The sequence below is a fragment of the Canis lupus genome, chromosome 11 (assembly GCF_048164855.1).
Source record: "Canis lupus baileyi chromosome 11, mCanLup2.hap1, whole genome shotgun sequence".
NCBI classification, from domain to species: Eukaryota; Metazoa; Chordata; class Mammalia; order Carnivora; family Canidae; genus Canis; species Canis lupus.
Window position 1 is genome coordinate 61,170,516 of NC_132848.1, and position 18,467 is coordinate 61,188,982.

The 18,467-nt window shown below is 36.2% G+C and overlaps 1 protein-coding gene and 1 long non-coding RNA gene across 3 annotated transcripts in view; one reads left to right on the forward strand and one right to left on the reverse strand.

Moving 5' to 3' along the window:
- Positions 1 to 1,665: 1,665 nt before the first annotated feature.
- Positions 1,666 to 18,467, forward strand: part of VRK2 (VRK serine/threonine kinase 2) — a 215,714-nt gene continuing 198,912 nt past the window's right edge. The window contains exon 1 of the mRNA XM_072768449.1: positions 1,666 to 1,684. The gene's annotated coding sequence lies outside the window, so the exon portion shown is untranslated. The remainder of the gene's footprint in view (positions 1,685 to 18,467) is intronic.
- LOC140600279 (uncharacterized) overlaps positions 9,612 to 18,467 on the reverse strand; it is a 47,702-nt gene continuing 38,846 nt past the window's right edge. For both annotated transcript variants that reach the window (XR_012003517.1, XR_012003516.1), the window contains exons 5-6: positions 15,693 to 15,737; positions 9,612 to 11,392 (exon numbers count right to left, since the gene is read on the reverse strand). This is a non-coding gene — a long non-coding RNA (uncharacterized lncRNA). The remainder of the gene's footprint in view (positions 11,393 to 15,692; positions 15,738 to 18,467) is intronic.

Below are 18,467 nucleotides of genomic sequence, written 5' to 3' on the forward strand. Positions count from 1 at the left end.
GTGGGGATGGCATGTCTTAATTGTTCCCAAGATAATGCATAATGTACTGCTGTGATGGGCGCTCAGTTAAACTAATAGGCAGGCAACTTGCCGCCTGGCTTCAGCAAATTTTAAAGCACTAATGAAACACACTGGACTACACAAAAAAAATCTTGTTATCAGAGGAAGAAAAATAAGATTTCAGAGAGCCTTTCGGTGTGTTAATTTCTCCAAATAAAAATAGCCAACAAATGCATTTCACTGACTGACTGTAAAGCTTCCATTGTTTGCTATACATAATATATTTTAGGCCTATGAGCAGAGAAATATTGGTGCCGAATTTTCCAAAGCGACTAATTTGTACATAAAAAATATGCAGAGGAAGACAAAAATCAGCTAGTTGCCCTTACAAATCAGGCAGTTGTGCCTGTAAAACAGGTAATGGCATATTTTGCACCAGCAATTACCTTTCTTGCACCTGTGAGTGCCTGTTTTGCATATGTAAGTAGGTCCCTGTTTATTGCATTTAAAGCTGCCACCTCAGCTTCTTTAGGTAAACTTTATGTTTTTACTAAATGTCACTCTGAAACAAAAAGAGGGGGGCATTTCTATGGTGGGTTTATGTGTATATGTGCACATGTGTGCCTGTGTGTATGCTTTTTAAATAACTGTAAAATTGATGCTAACTTCATTTGATTTTAACTACTGTACCTTGCAGGGCTATGTTCAGTGATATAAAATATTTCATTTTGGTTTTATGACATAAATGTCTAAATGTCCTGCTGCTGAGATGTATCAATCAAATCAAAGGTTCAAATTTAATATTATCCAGGTGCCAGGATGAGAGGGAAAACGATACTTCAGTTCACAGTCAACCGATACAGAATGCCTTCACAGTCAATAACAGGCTCCTGCATGTACCTCTTGTAAAGCCATTACTTCAGGGTTCATAAAGTGGGATGCAGCATTTCTGACAATTCTGCAGGTTTTCCCCCTTATCTATATATATATTTAAAAAAATGTTACTTGCATGAAAAGGGGAAAACATCAAATTCACTTTTCATAGGATCGTTTTAGATAGGCATTATAAGCAATTAAAATCCACAGGGTTTCAAGGACAGTTCACAGCTTTTTGATAAACTGAAGCAAACCCCGAATCCATTTTTATAATCCCACTGCACATAGTAGCTAGCCATTCTGAAGCTATCAAACTGAATGCTTGAATACTTCTTACTGGCCTATTATTTATCATTAAATATCCAAGAGGGTGTACAAGACACGATCAACCCAGCAGACCACACCACTAGGCACAGGTCTAGGAAGCAAGAGTATCCAATTGGATTTCATTATTCGCCAGCTTTATGGCAAAAAGCATACTATACTTGTCGATCTTTATCTAGTCAATTGTATGAGGAAAGTTTATGGTTATGAGGATAGATTTCAGACCTAAGAATAAGGAGGTCTGTTTCAAAACAGGGAAAGGAAGTCTGTCTTGCTTCTCTCTAGAGGCTCTCTAGAAGTTGTGACATGATTGCCTAATGGTCACAGAACTTTTGGCCCTTCCGTGAGAACAAACTTTGCCACAGACATATTGTAATTTGTTAGGCATGGTGAGAGACAAGAGTATACTACTGTGGTTCTGAAGCTGGCTACTTAGAAGGACAAGGGTATGATAAGCCTGAGACCACCAGACAACAAAAGAGAGGTAAGAAAAGAAAGATTCTTTTTTCTCTCCAAACTATCTTTTGGCCAAGAGAGAAGGGTTAGAAATAGTTTGCCTTAGAAATTAAAAAAATAATATTTTTCTACATCTCCAGCCATTCCTCTAAACTGGGAGTCATCAGTTTCTTTTTTGTAGAAACAGATAGTGAACATTATAGGCTTCGTGGCCCTTATGGTATCATTGTGACAACTGAGCTCTACCATTGTAGCAAAAAGCAGCCATAGACAATACGGATGAAATGGAGGGAGGAGGTGGTGGCTATGTTCAATAAAATTTTATTTACAAAAACAGGCAGTGGGCCAGATTTGGTTTGTAGGCTGTAGTTTGCCTACACCTGCTCAAAATGAAAAACAAAAACAAAAACAAAAAATGTTATGGGTTTGAACAAAACCAATGTCTGTAAAGGCAACAGGAAATGTTTGCCAATGTCAACATTCGCATCTTAGTTCTTAATGACACCCATCTTGTGGAGGTGTTTACAGCTACAGTCCGGTGTGGCGTCCCTACCTCCAGGTTTCCTTTTTTTTTTCTTTTCAACATTATATCCTTTATTCTAATTGTTAACACTAGATAAACAGTGGCTAATTTTGTGTGGATGTGTTTGGAGGGAAGGGGTATTCCTACAATATGCACAACACTTTAGCTATATGTACACAAAGAATCCAGAACAAAACCAAACACCAGAAATATTCTAGAAGAAAAATATTAATTCATTAGTTCATGTGTTAGATAAACAGGTACTATATTAAAAAAATCACCTCTTCCTTGTTCCTTTTTTTTCAAATGTAAAAATGGAGGAGGAGGAGGAGGAAAAGGGGAAAGAGAGGGGGAGAGGTAACAATGCCTAACATGTACCAGGCACTGTGCTAAGTGATTTTCATGCACTTATTCTAGCAGATTTATTTCTAGCAAAACTCCTGTGAATTTGGCGCTGTTATTAAAAGCTAGTTTACACATGAGAAAACCGAAATTCAGCAAGGATTCATTAACTTGTTCACGGTTACCCAACTAGTGAGTGACACAGCAGGAATGCTCTGGAAATGCCTGCTCAGTATTTATATGGAAAAGGATTCTGAATTCACCAACTCGTGTCAAATTTAAAAACCAAGCAATATCAAATTAAGCAATGAGAGCCATACTTTCTAATTTCAAAAAGATCTTGTGTTGGGGATCCCTGGGTGGCTCAACGTTTAGCACCTGCCTTCAGCCCAGGGCGTGATCCTGGAGTCCCGGGATCGAGTCCCACATCGGGCTCCCTACATGGAGCCTGCTTCTCCCTCTGCCTGTGTCTCTGCCTCTCTCTCTTTCTCTCTTTCTCTCTCTCTGTGTCTCTCATGAATAAGTAAGTAAAAATCTAAAAAAAAAAAAAAAGATCTTGTATTAAGTTGACTATAATTTCTCTTGGATACTTTCTATTCTAAATTATAATCATACCCAGAATATAAAAGTATGCATGTGCCTCCTCAAATTTCCTGCTGCAGGATTTCTCATGGATAGATAGCTCCACTGGGTGGCCCTTTATAGACTTCCCTGCTGGAGACTGTTTGCCTAGACTGGCGCCTATGAACTGTTACCATACTACCAGTGTAGGGTCTGATACATAATTTTCACTTTTCTGTGGAATGTGTGTGTGTACCTGTTGTGTGTAAACTACCTTAACGCAGCTCTGTCCTCCCAATTAGTTCTGTTCACCATACCTGTGAAGTATGCTCAGTGCTGTATTTCAGCTTCTGCTCATGCTATTCATCCTACTCGAAACACATTTCCTCCATCCTACTCCTCTTCATGGATTCAAATAAATGAGTAGAAAAAACCAAATGGCTCTTTAAACTTCTGCTCAAAATTGGCACCATCATTTCTCTTTATATCTCCTTGTTCAAAACTAGCCACATGGACAGGGATGTGTACTGCTCTGGAAGGAAACACTGTAAGCCCCAATGGCAACAGGCAGTAATGTCTAATACTCTCATATGGAAAGAGAGAATGAAAGTTTGAGAATGATAAAATCAAGACCTATCAGAGCAAAGAAAGTTCAGCAAAGCAAAGAAATATACAGGGGCATCATGGAAAATCTGGTGTCTTATTGTCACTGCCAAAACCCATACTGCTTGTCACTCAATATCCATTTCTCCCTTCTTCCTACATATAGAATACACTCAATATGTCCCCAGGGAAGACATTCCCAAGTCCCCTTAAGTCATTCCATCCAATGTAAATGTCAGGAATGCCAGGATTATCATCTGGTCCAGATATGATTTCTCTTTGTGTGAAGATCCACACTAAAAGGAAAAAGAAAAGCAAAAACGTTCATCATCTAAGCACTTTCTCCATCACCCTACTACCAAACAAGAGAACAGAAACAGGAACAAGATAGACAATTTTAAAATGGAAGGATAGTGTGTCACTTTGCTAGGGCTTGCCATAGCAAAATACCACAGACTGGGATACTTAAAAAACATAAATTAATTTTCTCACAGTTCTGGAAACTACAAATCCAAAACTAAGGTGTTAGCAGTTTGGTTTCTTTTGGGTCTCTTGTCCTTGGCTTGCAGATAGCCACCATCTTGCTATGCCCTCATGTGACCCTTACTCAGTGTGCATACATTCATGGTGTCTGTGTGTCCAAATTTCCTCTTCTTATAAGGACGCCACTCAGATGGGTTAAAGCCTACCTTAACTGCCTCATTTTAAAGTAATCACCTCTTTAAAGGTTCTATGTCTGAATACAGTCACATTTTAACAAACTGGGAGTTAGCATTTCAAGTATGAATTTGATGGGAGACACAATTCAGCCCATAACAAATGGGAAACACACAGCTCTAAACTACAGGCCTCTTACTCTGGGGTGGGGAGGCTCCTTGATAAAACCTAATTCCACTACTGAAGAAAATCCTTTGTCCATTGTTCTCGGTGGCCCCTGAGGCCACCTGCAAAAGTTTCTTCCTTTATCATTGTCCTCCTTGATTCATCTTTGATAGCCACTGGAGAAGAGGCTCTCATTGGTAGCCACACAGCTTTGCTGCCCACCTCTTGCTTTGGGAAGATATGGGACCAAAGGTGGTTTTAAATTTCAAATAGTCAAAAGTGGTTGAGATTTCATTGGCAACCCATTTTCCTTAAAAACATACCAGGCTTATAATCTTTTTTTTTTTTTTTTTTCCAGGCTTATAATCTTGTTGCAGTAAGGTGTGCCAGCAAGATTTCACATCCAAAGTTATTCTCAAGACATTGTTCTCAGATCTACTTTACTTCCTAACTTTGTAATCCCTATAACTTTATCGTTCTCTCTTTCTCTCTCCACCCCCGTGTTTCCCTATCTCTCTGTAGTAGGCAGGATTCTAAAATGGTATATGTCCTGGATATGTTCTCCCCTTGAGTGTGAATGGGACATCTGAATATGATGGATGTAACTTCTGAAATTAAGTTATGTTATATGGTAAAGGTGAAAGAATTTTTGTACATGCAATTATGGTTCCTAATCTGTTGGCTTTGGGTTAATCAAAAGGGACATGCACCAGGGTGGGCCTGACCTAATCAGTTGAACCTTTAAAAGAGGGTCTACAGGTCAGATGTGAAGCAACAGAAGCTGTCTCTCTTCTGCTGGCCTTGAGCAAGCAAATTGCTTGTTCTTCTATAGATGTAAGGAAATTAATTCTACCAAAAATATGTGAACTAGAAGAGAAACCCAGCATCAGATTAGACCACAACCCCAACTGAAACTTTGGTTGCATCTTTGTGAGACAAAGGATCCAATTAACCCATGCCCAGACTGCTGACCTGTGAAAAATATGAGACAAATCAATATATATTTCTGTTTTTAATAGCTTTATTGAGATATAATTTATATACCATAAAGTTATGAGTGTAGTTCTAAATTTGTGTAATTTGTTAATTACATAGCAATAGAAAATGAATACATTCTCTTTCAAGTAAGTGGCAGCTATTTTAAAGCTTTTATAACTAAATTTGATCCTCAAAGCCAAATAACTATTTCTTACTGATTAAGTTCTAGAAGCAGTAGGCTTTCCAACCCTCAAAAGCCATATGCCTGAATGCTATATTTCCCTTATTCCTGCTGCAAACCAGACAACTCTTTCCTGCGCTAATCTCATTATTACAATTCTTCCCTACACACAGTTAATAGAAACTAAGATCCAATACCAGTGCTTACTTTTCTGATACCATGATGTGGAGCTCCTAACTCAGCATACACTTGCATGGTCTGCTTCCTAAATTACTACTGATGACAGTTTCCTGAAAAGATTTGTCACTGAAGAATAAGGATTGCCTTTTTTTTCCTATCCACAAGTACCTGTTCCCTTATTGCCTTGTCTCAAGTATTATACTTGAGAGGTAGTTAACAGAACGTATTCTGGATTTTTGTGATGCTAGTCACCCACTTCTGCTACCAATTTCTGAAAATTGGTCATGATAGGCTAGACTAAATCTAAAAATCTTAGAGGCTTAATACAAAAAATGTTTGATGTTTGGTTTTGCCCAACTTAAAAATGGGTTGAGCAACCATCTTCCATTTTGTAGCTTCCCCATTAGAATTCATGGACGTTAGGATCACACAAAGTAGAGGCAGAAAGAGATGGAGGAGACACATTGGCTCTTAACTGCCTTGACCTGAAACTGACACGTTTCTATTCACAATCCATTGGATACACCTAGTCACGTGGCTTCAACCTAAATTAAAGAAAACAGGAATGTAAGAAAGCAGTTGGAATATTTGATGATCCTACTCTCTGCCATAAGAGGGTTTAAACATACATGTTGTATATACTTTTCTAAGGTTAATCGGTCTCGTTGTTTCCATATAAGAATTAGGGAGGGAAAGCAGGAATTTTAGAAAAAAGAATCAAGAAGCAAGCAGAGCAAAACCACAGTGTAAGTAGGAAGAAAAGGAGAAAGCCTTGAAAGAAAAGGGAAGAGGGGATAAAGGGCGAAAAGTAGAGAATCAGCTTATCCCTGTTTTGTTAAAGCCATTAGGAAGCAAATGTGTTTCTTTCAGGAACTGAACATCTTCTTGTCTCCAAAGAGTCCCTGTGGTTCCCCACTTTCCTTCTATGTGCTGAAGAATTATTAAAAAATTCAAAGCATGCTTCACTTAAGCACAGTAGTGCAAGGTTAATTTGATGTACCAGTATAAAGTTTTATAGATTCACCTAAGTGTACTGCTATACTTGTGAAGGGTGAGATTGCATGCCACAGCTGTACTAGGTAGCATTTATAAGATAATATAAAAAACTGCTACAGAGATTTTTTTTTAATATAAGCATAGTTACAATAAGTATCAACACTGAACTTTCAGCAAATCACAAAGCTTCATATTGGACATTCCTTTTTGAATAATTCCAATTGGATCTCTCTTTTTGAGAGAGTGGCTCACTTTAGTAAACTCCCAGGCTCAGCTTCAACCAAAACAATGGCAAAAACCCAGAGGAACAAGTGAGAAAAATTAATTAAATATCCTAAATTTTTTTTAAAAGTATCCTAAATTATTATTGCCTTTTAAATAATTAGATAAAAATATTTGAATATTTATAAATTGCAGCTCTTTTACTGACTTTTTTGGTTCCCCATTTGGCATTGTACAAAATGTAGATGCTATAACTACAAAAACTATAAGCATTATAAGCATTATTAAATTGAATGATAGCATGCTTCAGTAGAAAAGATCATTGTACTGGAATTCAGGATCATAGGGTTTTAACTGCAGAACTGTCAGTCTGATTGTATAAACTTTAGCACGTCACTTTACTTTCTCTGGTTCTGATTTTTCTAATCTTTATGATTAAACTATCAGTGCTTTTCAAGTGTTCTCCTAAGAGCCTAAAGGTTCTGGTAGGCTGAGTCATGGCCTCCCAAATATGTCCAAGTCCTAATTCCTGGAAACTATGAGCCTGTTACTTTACTATAACAAAAGGACTTTACATATGTAACTAAGGTTGGGAACCTTAACATAAGGTGAATATCCTGTTTTATCCAGGTAGGCCAAAAGCTCTTTTAGCTAGAGCATCAGAGATGAGTGAGATGTATAAGTAAAAGAAACCAGCAAGATTCCATTTGTGATAAGTTTGGCCTACCTTTTCTAGAGTGGGGCCAGGGGCTCATGGAAAAGGATGTATAAGGAATGCAGATGGCTTGTAGAAGCAAAGACAAGTCCTTGCCCTACATGTGACAAGGGAAGACAGACCTCAGTTCTACAAATGTAAAGTGGAGAATTCTGCTAATATGAATGAGCCTGAAAGCAGATTCTTCTTAGAACCTTCTGATAAAAGCCCAGCCTCCCAAAACCTTGGTTTCAGTCTTGCGAAACTCAGAGATTCTGACCTACGGAACTGTGACATAATCAGTAAGGGTTGCTTTAAGTCACTGTATTTCTGCTAATTTGCTATGATGGCAATAGAAAATGAACACAATAATTCAAAATCAATCACTGCACAGAAGAATGTTTTTGAAATCTCATATACAAACCATGAAAATTTTACATAAAACATAATATAAAAAAGTTTTGTTTAATCCCAAAATGTTTCAAATTCCCACTAATTAAAAGAAACATATTTATTATTCACCATATATATATAAGAGTTTCAAAAATTCTGTATCTTACAGTAACCCAGGTACCCCTTTGTACCAGACAGGATGACAAACTCCAGTTTGAGAAAAAAACAATCAGATGGACTTCAAGGTCTCTCATAGTGCTGTTACTTTACTGTGATTATATGAAATTAATACTAAAATATGTGTAAATAGGACACATATAAACACAATATGGTTTATTTACAACACAGAGCAGGACATGGAAGACTATAATTTCAGAATAAGTAGCCAAATAACAAAGGAATTTACATTATGGCCCACTTGCAAGCAGTGTTTAGCTCTGCCAAGTGTCTTAGCCATGTGGAAGCTGTATTTCTCCAGATTATCTGATCTGAAGTACACTGGGACCCTAGCATGGTCCCATCGAAGCCAAATTTGGAATATTTTTAATGCAAGATAGAATAACAATAATGTAACTAAGGTATCCATTATGCTCCGGGACTACAAATTATAGCAAATTTTGGTTTAGTGCATTTTTAAATAAAAACCCAGGAATATGTAGGCTTACTAGCACCAAAATTATTCTATGGTGGTTTCATCCATAACTATAACTGTCCATCTATGGAATGGGAGAAGGAAGGTTAGTACAAGGGCATCCTGGGTGGCTCAGTGGCTTAGCACTGCCTTCAGCCCAGGGCGCGATCCTGGAGACCTGGATCGAGTCCCTCCTCTGGCTTCCTGCATGGAGCCTGCTTCTCCCTCTGCCTTTGTCTCTGCCTCTCTCTCTCTCTGTCTCTGTGTCTCTCACAAATAAAGAAATGAAATCTTTTTTTTTTTTTTTAAAGGAAGGTTAGTACAAAATGGAAAAAAAGCAACTAAAGTAGAGCGAGTATAAATAATGATTTGACATGGCAATGCAAGTCATGATAATAAATTATTTGGAGCAGTGCTTAATATGATTACATCAATTCAAGACAGACAAATATCCAAGCAAATAGAGTTTGATACTAACAAAAAAGTATCACTTTATAGGGAAGTAGAAGGAGTAGGAGATTGTGCATGTATCTGTATTAATAAGAGGAGTATTATTTATTCATATCAGAAGGCCAGCACATACAGGTCTTCTTTTATTTTTTTAACAGGTTTTCTTTTAAATTGGAACATACATGACACATAACATTACATTAGTTTCTGGTGTACAACATAAAGAATCAACAAGTATATACAATGATCACCACCAGTGTGGCTACCATTTATCACCATAAAATGCTATTAGAATACATTGACTATATTCCCGATTCTGTACCTTTCATTCTCATGACTTACTCATTCCATTGATGGAAGCCTATACCTCCCACCCCACTTCACCCATTCTGCCCACCCTCCCATCTTCTTCCCTCTGGCAACCATCAGTTTATTCTCCATATTTATGAGTCTGTTTCAGCTTTTTATTTTGTTCATTATGTTTTTAAGGTTCCACACATTAGTGAAATCGTGGTATATGTCTTTCTCTATTTGACTTAATTTCACTTAGCATAATACCTTCTAGGACCATCCATGTTGTAGCAAATGGCACAATCTCATCCTTTTTCAGGCTAAGTAATACTCCATTTTGTTTATGATACATATTCACTCATCCATTGATCGATATTTGGGTTGCTTCCATATCTTGACTATTATGAATACTGCTGCATTAAACCTAAGAGTGCACAGATCTTTTTGAATTGGCGTCTTTGTTTCCTTTGGGTAATATCCGGTGGGGGAATTACTGGATTGCATGGTATTTCTATTTTTTATTTTTTGAGGAATATTTATATTGTTTTCCACAATGGCTACACCAAATTACATTCCTATTAACAGAGCATAAGGGTTCCTTTTCCTCTACATCCTCACCGATACTTGTTACTTCTTTTTTATTCTCATAAATAATTATTTCTCATTTCAGTTTTGATTTTCATTTCCTTGATGATTAGTGATGCTGAGCATCTTTTCATATGTCTGTTAGCCATCTGTATGTCTTCTTTGGAAAAAAAAAGTCTATGCGAGTTTTCTGACCATTTTTAAATCAGATTATTTGAAGGTTTTTTGGTCTTAAGTTATGAGTTCTTTATGTATTTTGGATATTAACCTCTTATTGGATATAGCATTTGCAAATACCTTCCCCCATTCAGTAGGTTGCCTTTTTGTCTTGTTGATGGTTTCTTTGGCTGTGCAAAATTTTTTTTATTTTTATTTTGATGTAGTTCCAACAGTCTATTTTTGCTTTTGTTTCCCTTGCCTGAGGAAATGTATCTAGAAAAATGATGTGAAGGCTAATGTCAAAGGGATTACTGCCTATGTTTCATTCTAGGAGTTTTATGGCTTCAGGTCTCACATTTGGGACTTTCATCCACTTTTAGTTTATTTTTGTATACAGTGTAAGAAAGTTGTCCAGTTTAATTTTATTTTGTATATAGCTGTTTTCCCAGTACCATTTATTGAAGAGATTGTCTTCTCCCCATTGTGTATTGTTGCCTCCTTTGCCATAAATTAATTATCATGTAAGTGTGGGTTCATTTCTGGGATCTCTATTTTATTCCATTGATCTATGCATCTGTTTTTGTGCCAGTGCTCTATTGTTTTGATTATTTTAGCTTTGTAATATATCTTGAAATCTGGAATTGTGATACTTCCAGCATTGTTCTTCTTTTTCAAGATTGCTTTGGCTATTTGGGGGTCTTTCATGGTGCCATACAAATTTTAGGATTAACTGCTCTAATTCTGTGAAAAATGCTATTGCTATTTTGATAGGAATTGCATTGATCTGTAAATTGCTTTGGGTAGTATGGGCATTTTAACATTAATTCTTATAATCTATGAGAATAGTGTATCTTTCCATTTGTTTGCAACACATACATATCTTAAAATCCAGATATAGGTATAAAATATTTTTTATTAAAATATTCATTATGGGTTTCCTGGGTGGATCAGTCAGTTAAGCATCTGACTCTTGATTTTGGCTCAGGTCATGGTCTCAGGATCATGAGATCAAGTCCCATGTTAGGCTTCACACTCTACGAGGAGTCTGTTTGAGATTTTTTCCCCTCTCTCTCTGCCCTTCTCCCTGCTTGCATGCACTCTCTCTCTAAAATAAATTGAATAAATCTGTAAAAAATATAAAATAAAATATACATCACTATACATGTTAGTGTTAACCAGAAAACTCCCACCAAAACACAGATTATAGTAAAGTTATATTTTATAATTAAGTACATTTTTTAAAAAGAATAGCTATTAGAAGCCATGAAAAACTCAAGACAACTATATTTTCTATTCTTTTCAAAACATTCCAACTTTTATAAGTGTACACATAATGTACAATCATTTAGAGATCCCTGGGTTGCTCAGCAGTTAGTGACTTCCTTCCACCCAGGGCATGATCCTGGAGTCCTGGGATCGAGTCCCACATCGGGCTCTCTGCATGGAGCCTACTTCTTCCTCTGCCTGTGTCTCTGCCTCTCTCTCTCTGCGTCTCTCAAGAATAAATGAAATATTTTTTTTAATGTGCAATCATTTACAACATTGCACAAATTATGCAGCAAAAATATATTTTTAAAAGATTTTATTTATTTATTCCCTGCAGGGGAACCTGACGTGGAACCTGACGTGGGACTCGATCCAGGGTCTCCAGGATCATGCCCTGAGCTGATGGAGGCGCTTAATTGATGAGCCACCCAGGCTGCCCAACAAAAAAGACTTATTAGTGACTTATTAGTGTAATTCTGATCCAAGGCTTCAATAAGCACTATTAATGTACAAACTTTGGTAACTGTAGTAAACTGAATAACAGGTAAAGTTAGTATATTTTTTTATAAGTCTTCGAAATTGAATTGTATTGTCATTTACCCACATGAACCAGAGAAAAGAATTGTATATATTGATTTGATTTCTTCTCCATTAAGAGAATTCTGATTATTAGTCAATTGGTATTTCTTGGGCCAAGTTTTGAGAATCAAAGTAGTCAAGAAAACATCAAACAATTACAATTATAGCAAGTTTGATTAAAAACGAAGGAATTCTAAATCATATTATAAAACTTAATGTTAATACTTTCTATTCAACCAAATTTATGAAACTTTTGGATTCTTTAGGACCTTCTGTAGAACCTTGCTAGCAGAACAATACCAATGGCAAGATTCACATGTGTGTAATAGGACTGGAGATGCTTGAGAGATTCAGTCACTTTTAATTTACTATAGCCTGATCCTGATCTATGAGTGGAGAACATTTACAAATAATAGTGTTTGATGTTCATGATGAAGACCTCATATGCAGCAGTAAATATACCAAAAAACTAGGTCCTATTAAATCATACCTCACTGATAAACACAAAAATGCAAAATAATAAAAGGAAAAATTACCATAGTAAAGAATTTCAGATTTTTAAAGTAAATTTTTCAAAAATTTAACATGTATCAGTATGTTATAAAACAAGTTATTGCATTGTTTCAGTATTCCTCACTGCTAGGAAACAAATTATTAAATAAATAAAAAGATATGGCTATCATATGTAAATAATTATTGCCCAAATCAAGGAGATCAGATTTTCTGATCTAGAAATTTCAAAAATATAACTTTATAGAGTAATTCCCTTCTGAAACACTTTAATGGTTATGTAATAAGCTGTCAGAGGGCTCCAAAGAATGTAAAACTATTAGTATACATGTGTATGTATACCAATAGCTTAATATGATTGTAATGTGTTAATTATATGTATAATCAATAACATAGATACCTTAGGACATATTTCATGAAATCATCTTAACTGTACAAACTTAAGGGTAACATTCTACCCTGATATTGGCAATTGGTAGGCCACTAGGGGGAAAATGCTTTCATTCATTAATTTATCTCCTGGGTTACAAAGCCACGCAGAGAGTTTTGAAGGCAATCTTGATATTATTGCTAAGTATATTATTTGGTAGTTTTTAGTTCAGCACAGATCATATGAAATTAGACAACAAATGTATCTCAAGACACAAATGCGTTCCTGCTTTATAATTCACACTTTTCTCTTTGTACATTGCATTAATGGTGTGATAAACCACTTTTCACTAGCATTGACAGTCAAGTTAGGCCTTTCTGGAATATTCTATAACATGGCCCTCAAATTATGTCATTCTCCTGATATTTTTGTGTACTTTACTTTTTCCTTTCTTTTCTCTTCAGAGGTTTTACCACATTTGGCATATTCTCTTGTTCTATTAAACTAGATCTGTAAGTCAACATCAGTGAGCCTCTTGTTACACCTTTCTGAAGAATATGTTTCAGAGACTCATCACAAACTCATAATCCCAGTGTCCGAGGACATACTCAAATGAACCTAGAGGTTTAAGTTCTCAGACGAAGATTTGAAACAATATCATTTATGTAAATATATTCTATATTCAAAGCCCTATACTCAAACTTTTTTTGTTGACTCACCAACCTTGGTTTATCTAAACTTGATCCTGTTAGCACTTGGTCAAATCTCTGATGCCAAAATATAACATAAGTGCAGATCTGATACTAAGAAAAACCTCCTTTTCAATATATAGTAGTTTTGATCAATATTTTCTTTCTGTCCTCATTAACTGGTTACATTATTTATTTAGTCAACCACATCAGTGTATACTGTGCACAGAAAGTTTTTTTATTTTTAAAGTTATATAAAGTTGTCATTACCGTATGGTTCAATATCTTTAGTATAAAGTTTGATGACTTTTTATACTTGTATACATAAACATGTGCAACCATCACTTAGTGAAGATATAGAATATTTCCAGCATCTCAGAAGGCTTACTTGTAACCCTGCCCAGTCAATATTCCCATGTCTAGCTAGCATCACTATGGTTTTGTCTCACCCGTTCTTGAATTGTGTATAAAAAGAATCATACATTTTTCTGGGCAGCACCTCTTAAAAAAAAAATTTACTTATTTATTTGAGAGGGAGAGAAAGAAAGAATATGCATGAGCAGAGATGAAGGGCAAAGGGAGAGAATCTTCAAGCAGACTCCCTGCTGAGTGTGGAGCCCAATTCGGGGCTCGATCTCATGATCCTGAGATCATGACCTGAGCTAAAATCAAGAGTTGGATGCTTTCCAACTTAGCCACCCAGGTGCCCTGGGCATATAAGACATTCTGGTGGAAAAAAAGGAAGACCAGTGCATTTAGACTTCCCCTTCTTTTTCCTGCTCAGAACTTTACAGTGGCCTCCAGAAAACCTTTCAGTTGTATCCAGCCCTGCAGCCAAGTACACCCAGTACTTGATAATATGGCAGTTAAAGCAAAGAAGTTTTTCTTGTTTCTCACCTTCGGGAAGCCTCTAATTATGCCTTTCCAGTAAATACTTTATTTCAACTTGTTGTGTTTTACATGCTAACAGAATTTTTAAGAAGTGTCACATTGATGAGGATAGGAAACATTCTTCAAGAGAAGGGAGATTTGGATATCATCTTTCTGGGTACCAGAAATAATGAAGTGCACATCAGTTTTCTTGGCAAGGTGAGAATCAGAGAGAAATAGGAGAACAATTAAGCCCAAATAAATAACCATTAGTGGGAAATGAGGTCAGGTAGTTTCTGAAAAAAGTGGCATGAAATGGGACGGGAAGAAAAACAAGGTAGAAGAAGCAAGAGATTATGATGTCATCAAAATTAAATTTTAAAAGTATAACAAGTCAGAAAGGAGGTCGATGAAATAAAATGCACCAGAAAAAGCCTGTAGAATGGAGCTTCAAAGGGGCTGTGAATTTGTCCAGAAGGAATTCACTGGCAGCTTTGTTGGGGAGTCATGGTAGAATTTAATAATGGCAGCAAAACCAGAGCATTAAGAAGGAGCTGGTAGATGGAGAGGAAATACAAATATTTGTTTTAAACTGTACAATAACAAATTATTCTTTATTAGGGAGAAAAGGGGATTAAATGATACTTGGGGGAAAGTGTGGGAACAGTTAACTATGGAAACAGAAATGCTGTGCTGAACTAGAGAGAAAGCGCTCTAAAGGGATGGAGAAACCGGTAGCTCCAGGAAGGGAAGGAAGAGCTTTGGCTCCTCCCTCAGAAGGGAAAAAAGGAGAATGGAAGTGATATTTACAACATTGTGAGTCATGGCGGTACAGATGATGAGGAAAAAGAACAGAGATGGCCACAATGAAAAAAATCCTATTTTGATATATTTTGTTCTTACCGCTCCCAAACTATGGTTTCTCAAAGCTGTTTGTTGCATTCAGGTTTAACGAACATTTGACAAACATTTCGCCAATATTTCACAAACATTTTTTTCTCTCTCCGTGTCCTGAACATGCATATCCTTACCTGGAAGAACCATTGTTTAGGAGGCAAAAGTATACAAATAAAACCAAATTAAAATAACATTTGTGTGAATATTCTCACATATGTATGATTTCATTTGCATCTCAGAATACCTTCGGAGACAGAGCAGATAATGATCCATTCTATAGACAAGGAAACTGAAAATGAAGAAAATAGAATAACTGTCAACATCGTATGGTTAAATGGGACCCAGACCCAAGACTTCTGGGTGTTGAGCTGGGGCCATCTCCCTGAAACCTAGAGTTTGTAGTGGATTTGTCTGTGGATGAGCTCTCTTCACATGTTCTCTGACAGGTTGGACCTTCGCTTAGAATGGTAACATTCACCAATTCCATTTTCTGAACTTGTTTTTCATCACATGTAGTTGGACTATGCATGAATATTACACCACCACCCCACCCCCACCCCCAGGGACAGGAGAATCTGTGGCCATGACAGCTTCATGTGAATTACATTCAAGAAGCTTAGAGTTAAGAAACTCTCCATACAAAAAGGTATAAGGAAAGAGTGAGCAGAATATCTTCCAAAAATTTATTAAGTAGATGGTCCAGAAATTATGAATATTATATATTTATTTCACCACCTCCTTTGCCAGCTTTGACCTGCTTTATAAAGGAGAAAGAATTCACTTTATCTCTTATCTGATTTGTTGAAATTGATTCTGTTTACTTTTGTCTTCATTGTAAATATCTCCTTTCTCTCTGTTCAGGCTCATTTCGAGAGTTTGCCATAATATTTCTTTATGATGGATTTGCCTCCTCTTGCCTCATTGTCTCGTATCTATATATAGACTCTAACTATTGATAGGGCATTTTCCTTCTGATTCATTAGTCCAGGAATGAACTGGATAGTTACAGCAATAAAAAGAGGGAAATTGTTTTGGATCCTTCCCATGAAATACAGCAATTGCTATTACATTATGAAAGAAATATTAGAATAGCAGTTATATACTAAAAAGACACTTTCTTATATCCTATGGAAATTATTATAGTTCCTGCATGTCATCTTTTGCATACATTTATTTATTTTTTCTCATACTGTTTCTGCAATGTAGGAAGGTTAAATGTGATCTTCATTTATAGATAAAGAAAGCAAGATATGAGGAGTGATCTGTTGATAGCCACACTAACAGAGGAAGACACTTCCATCGAGAAACCCAGTGTAAGTAGAAAGAGGGGAAAAAAGCAGAGAAAGAAAAGGTCTTCTGACTATAGAGTTTATTCTTTGTGCATCATAAAAAAAAAGAAAGAAATAGAGTGGATTGGTGTCACTACCATAATCTGAATTAGTTTAAGCAAAAGAATTCTTCAAAGAGACTGGATGGAAATTTATTATCATAAGGAAGATAATAATACTACATAAGGTAATTTCAATTCAGGTCTTTCCATGGCAATATCTATTCATTTTATATTCTTTCATACCTTCCCTCATTCCACACTCCATGCTATTCCATCATTTCAACCCTTGTTTCAGTGTTCAGAACATAGTGCCTCCTCAGCAAAATTCAACAGTTTGACTGTTTATTTTCCTGCCATCTTCTGTTTATCCCTTACTAATTTGAGAGCTTCAGATCATGGACCTTCATTCCCTTAGCCAGATAGTGGGATTTTCAACACCAGAGAGGAAATAATTATGCAATACGTATTTTTCCCCAATCTTCTAGAAATCTTAAGCTATTGAAGAAAGTAACTAATGTAACCTCTTTAGTGATTACATTCCATTTACAATGAGTTTTATAAGTGAAAAGAGTCTTTAGCATAGACAAAGAAGTAAATAACACTTCATCCAGTCTTTTCAGCTTGAAGATGAAGGAATGAAGGTCTGGATAGGTTAAATGATCTATTCAAAGGCATTCAATTTTTTAAAGCAATCATGCTTTTTAAAGATTTGTTTATTTATTTGAGAAAGAGAGAGTAGGAGAGGAGGGGTGGGGGGGAGAAGGAGAGAATCCCAGGCAGACTCCTCACTGAACATGGAGCCCCACGTAGGGCTCGACCTCCTGAGATCAGAATTATTTTGCTTAAACAAATTCAGATTATGGTAGTGATACCAATCCACTCTATTTCTTTCTTTTTTATGATGCACAAAGAATAGACTCTATAGTCAGAAGACCTTTTCTTTCTCTGCTTTTTTCCCCTCCTTCTACTTACACTGGGTTTCTCAATGGAAGTGTCTTCTTCTGTTAGTGTGGCTATCAACAGATCACTTCTCATATTTTGCTTTCTTTATCTATAAATGAAGATCACATTCAACCTTCCTACATTGCAGAAAGGGCTCAACAACCCTAACATCAGGACCTAAACTGAAACTGGAGTCAGTTGCCCAACCAACTGCACCACTCAGACACACCCCCACCTTTTAATCAATGGTGCTTTTTAAAGGTTTATAGGCATTCAATTTTAAATGATATCCCTTTAATGAATTCATGCCATTTTTAAAAATTGAGATATAATTGAAATGTAATATTGTATATTTAAGAGGTATAATGTGTTGATGTGATATCTTTATATATCGCAAAATGATTACTACTGTAGTGTTAGTGAATATCTCCATTATGTTGCATAATTATCATCTCTTTTTTGTGGTGAGAACATTTCCCTAGTCTTTAAGCAAATTTGAAGTATATAATTCAATATTGTCAACTATAATCACAAGACTACATTAGATCTCCAGAATTTATTCATCTTCTAACACAAGCTTGTAACCTTTGACCAACATTTCCCCAATACTCCCGGTCCCCAGTTTCTACCAACCATGATTCTACTCTCTGTCTATACAAGTTTAGTTTTTTAGAGTCCACATGTAAGTTATAATCATGCGATATTTGTCTTTCCCTATCTGACTTTTCTCACTTAGCATCAAGATCA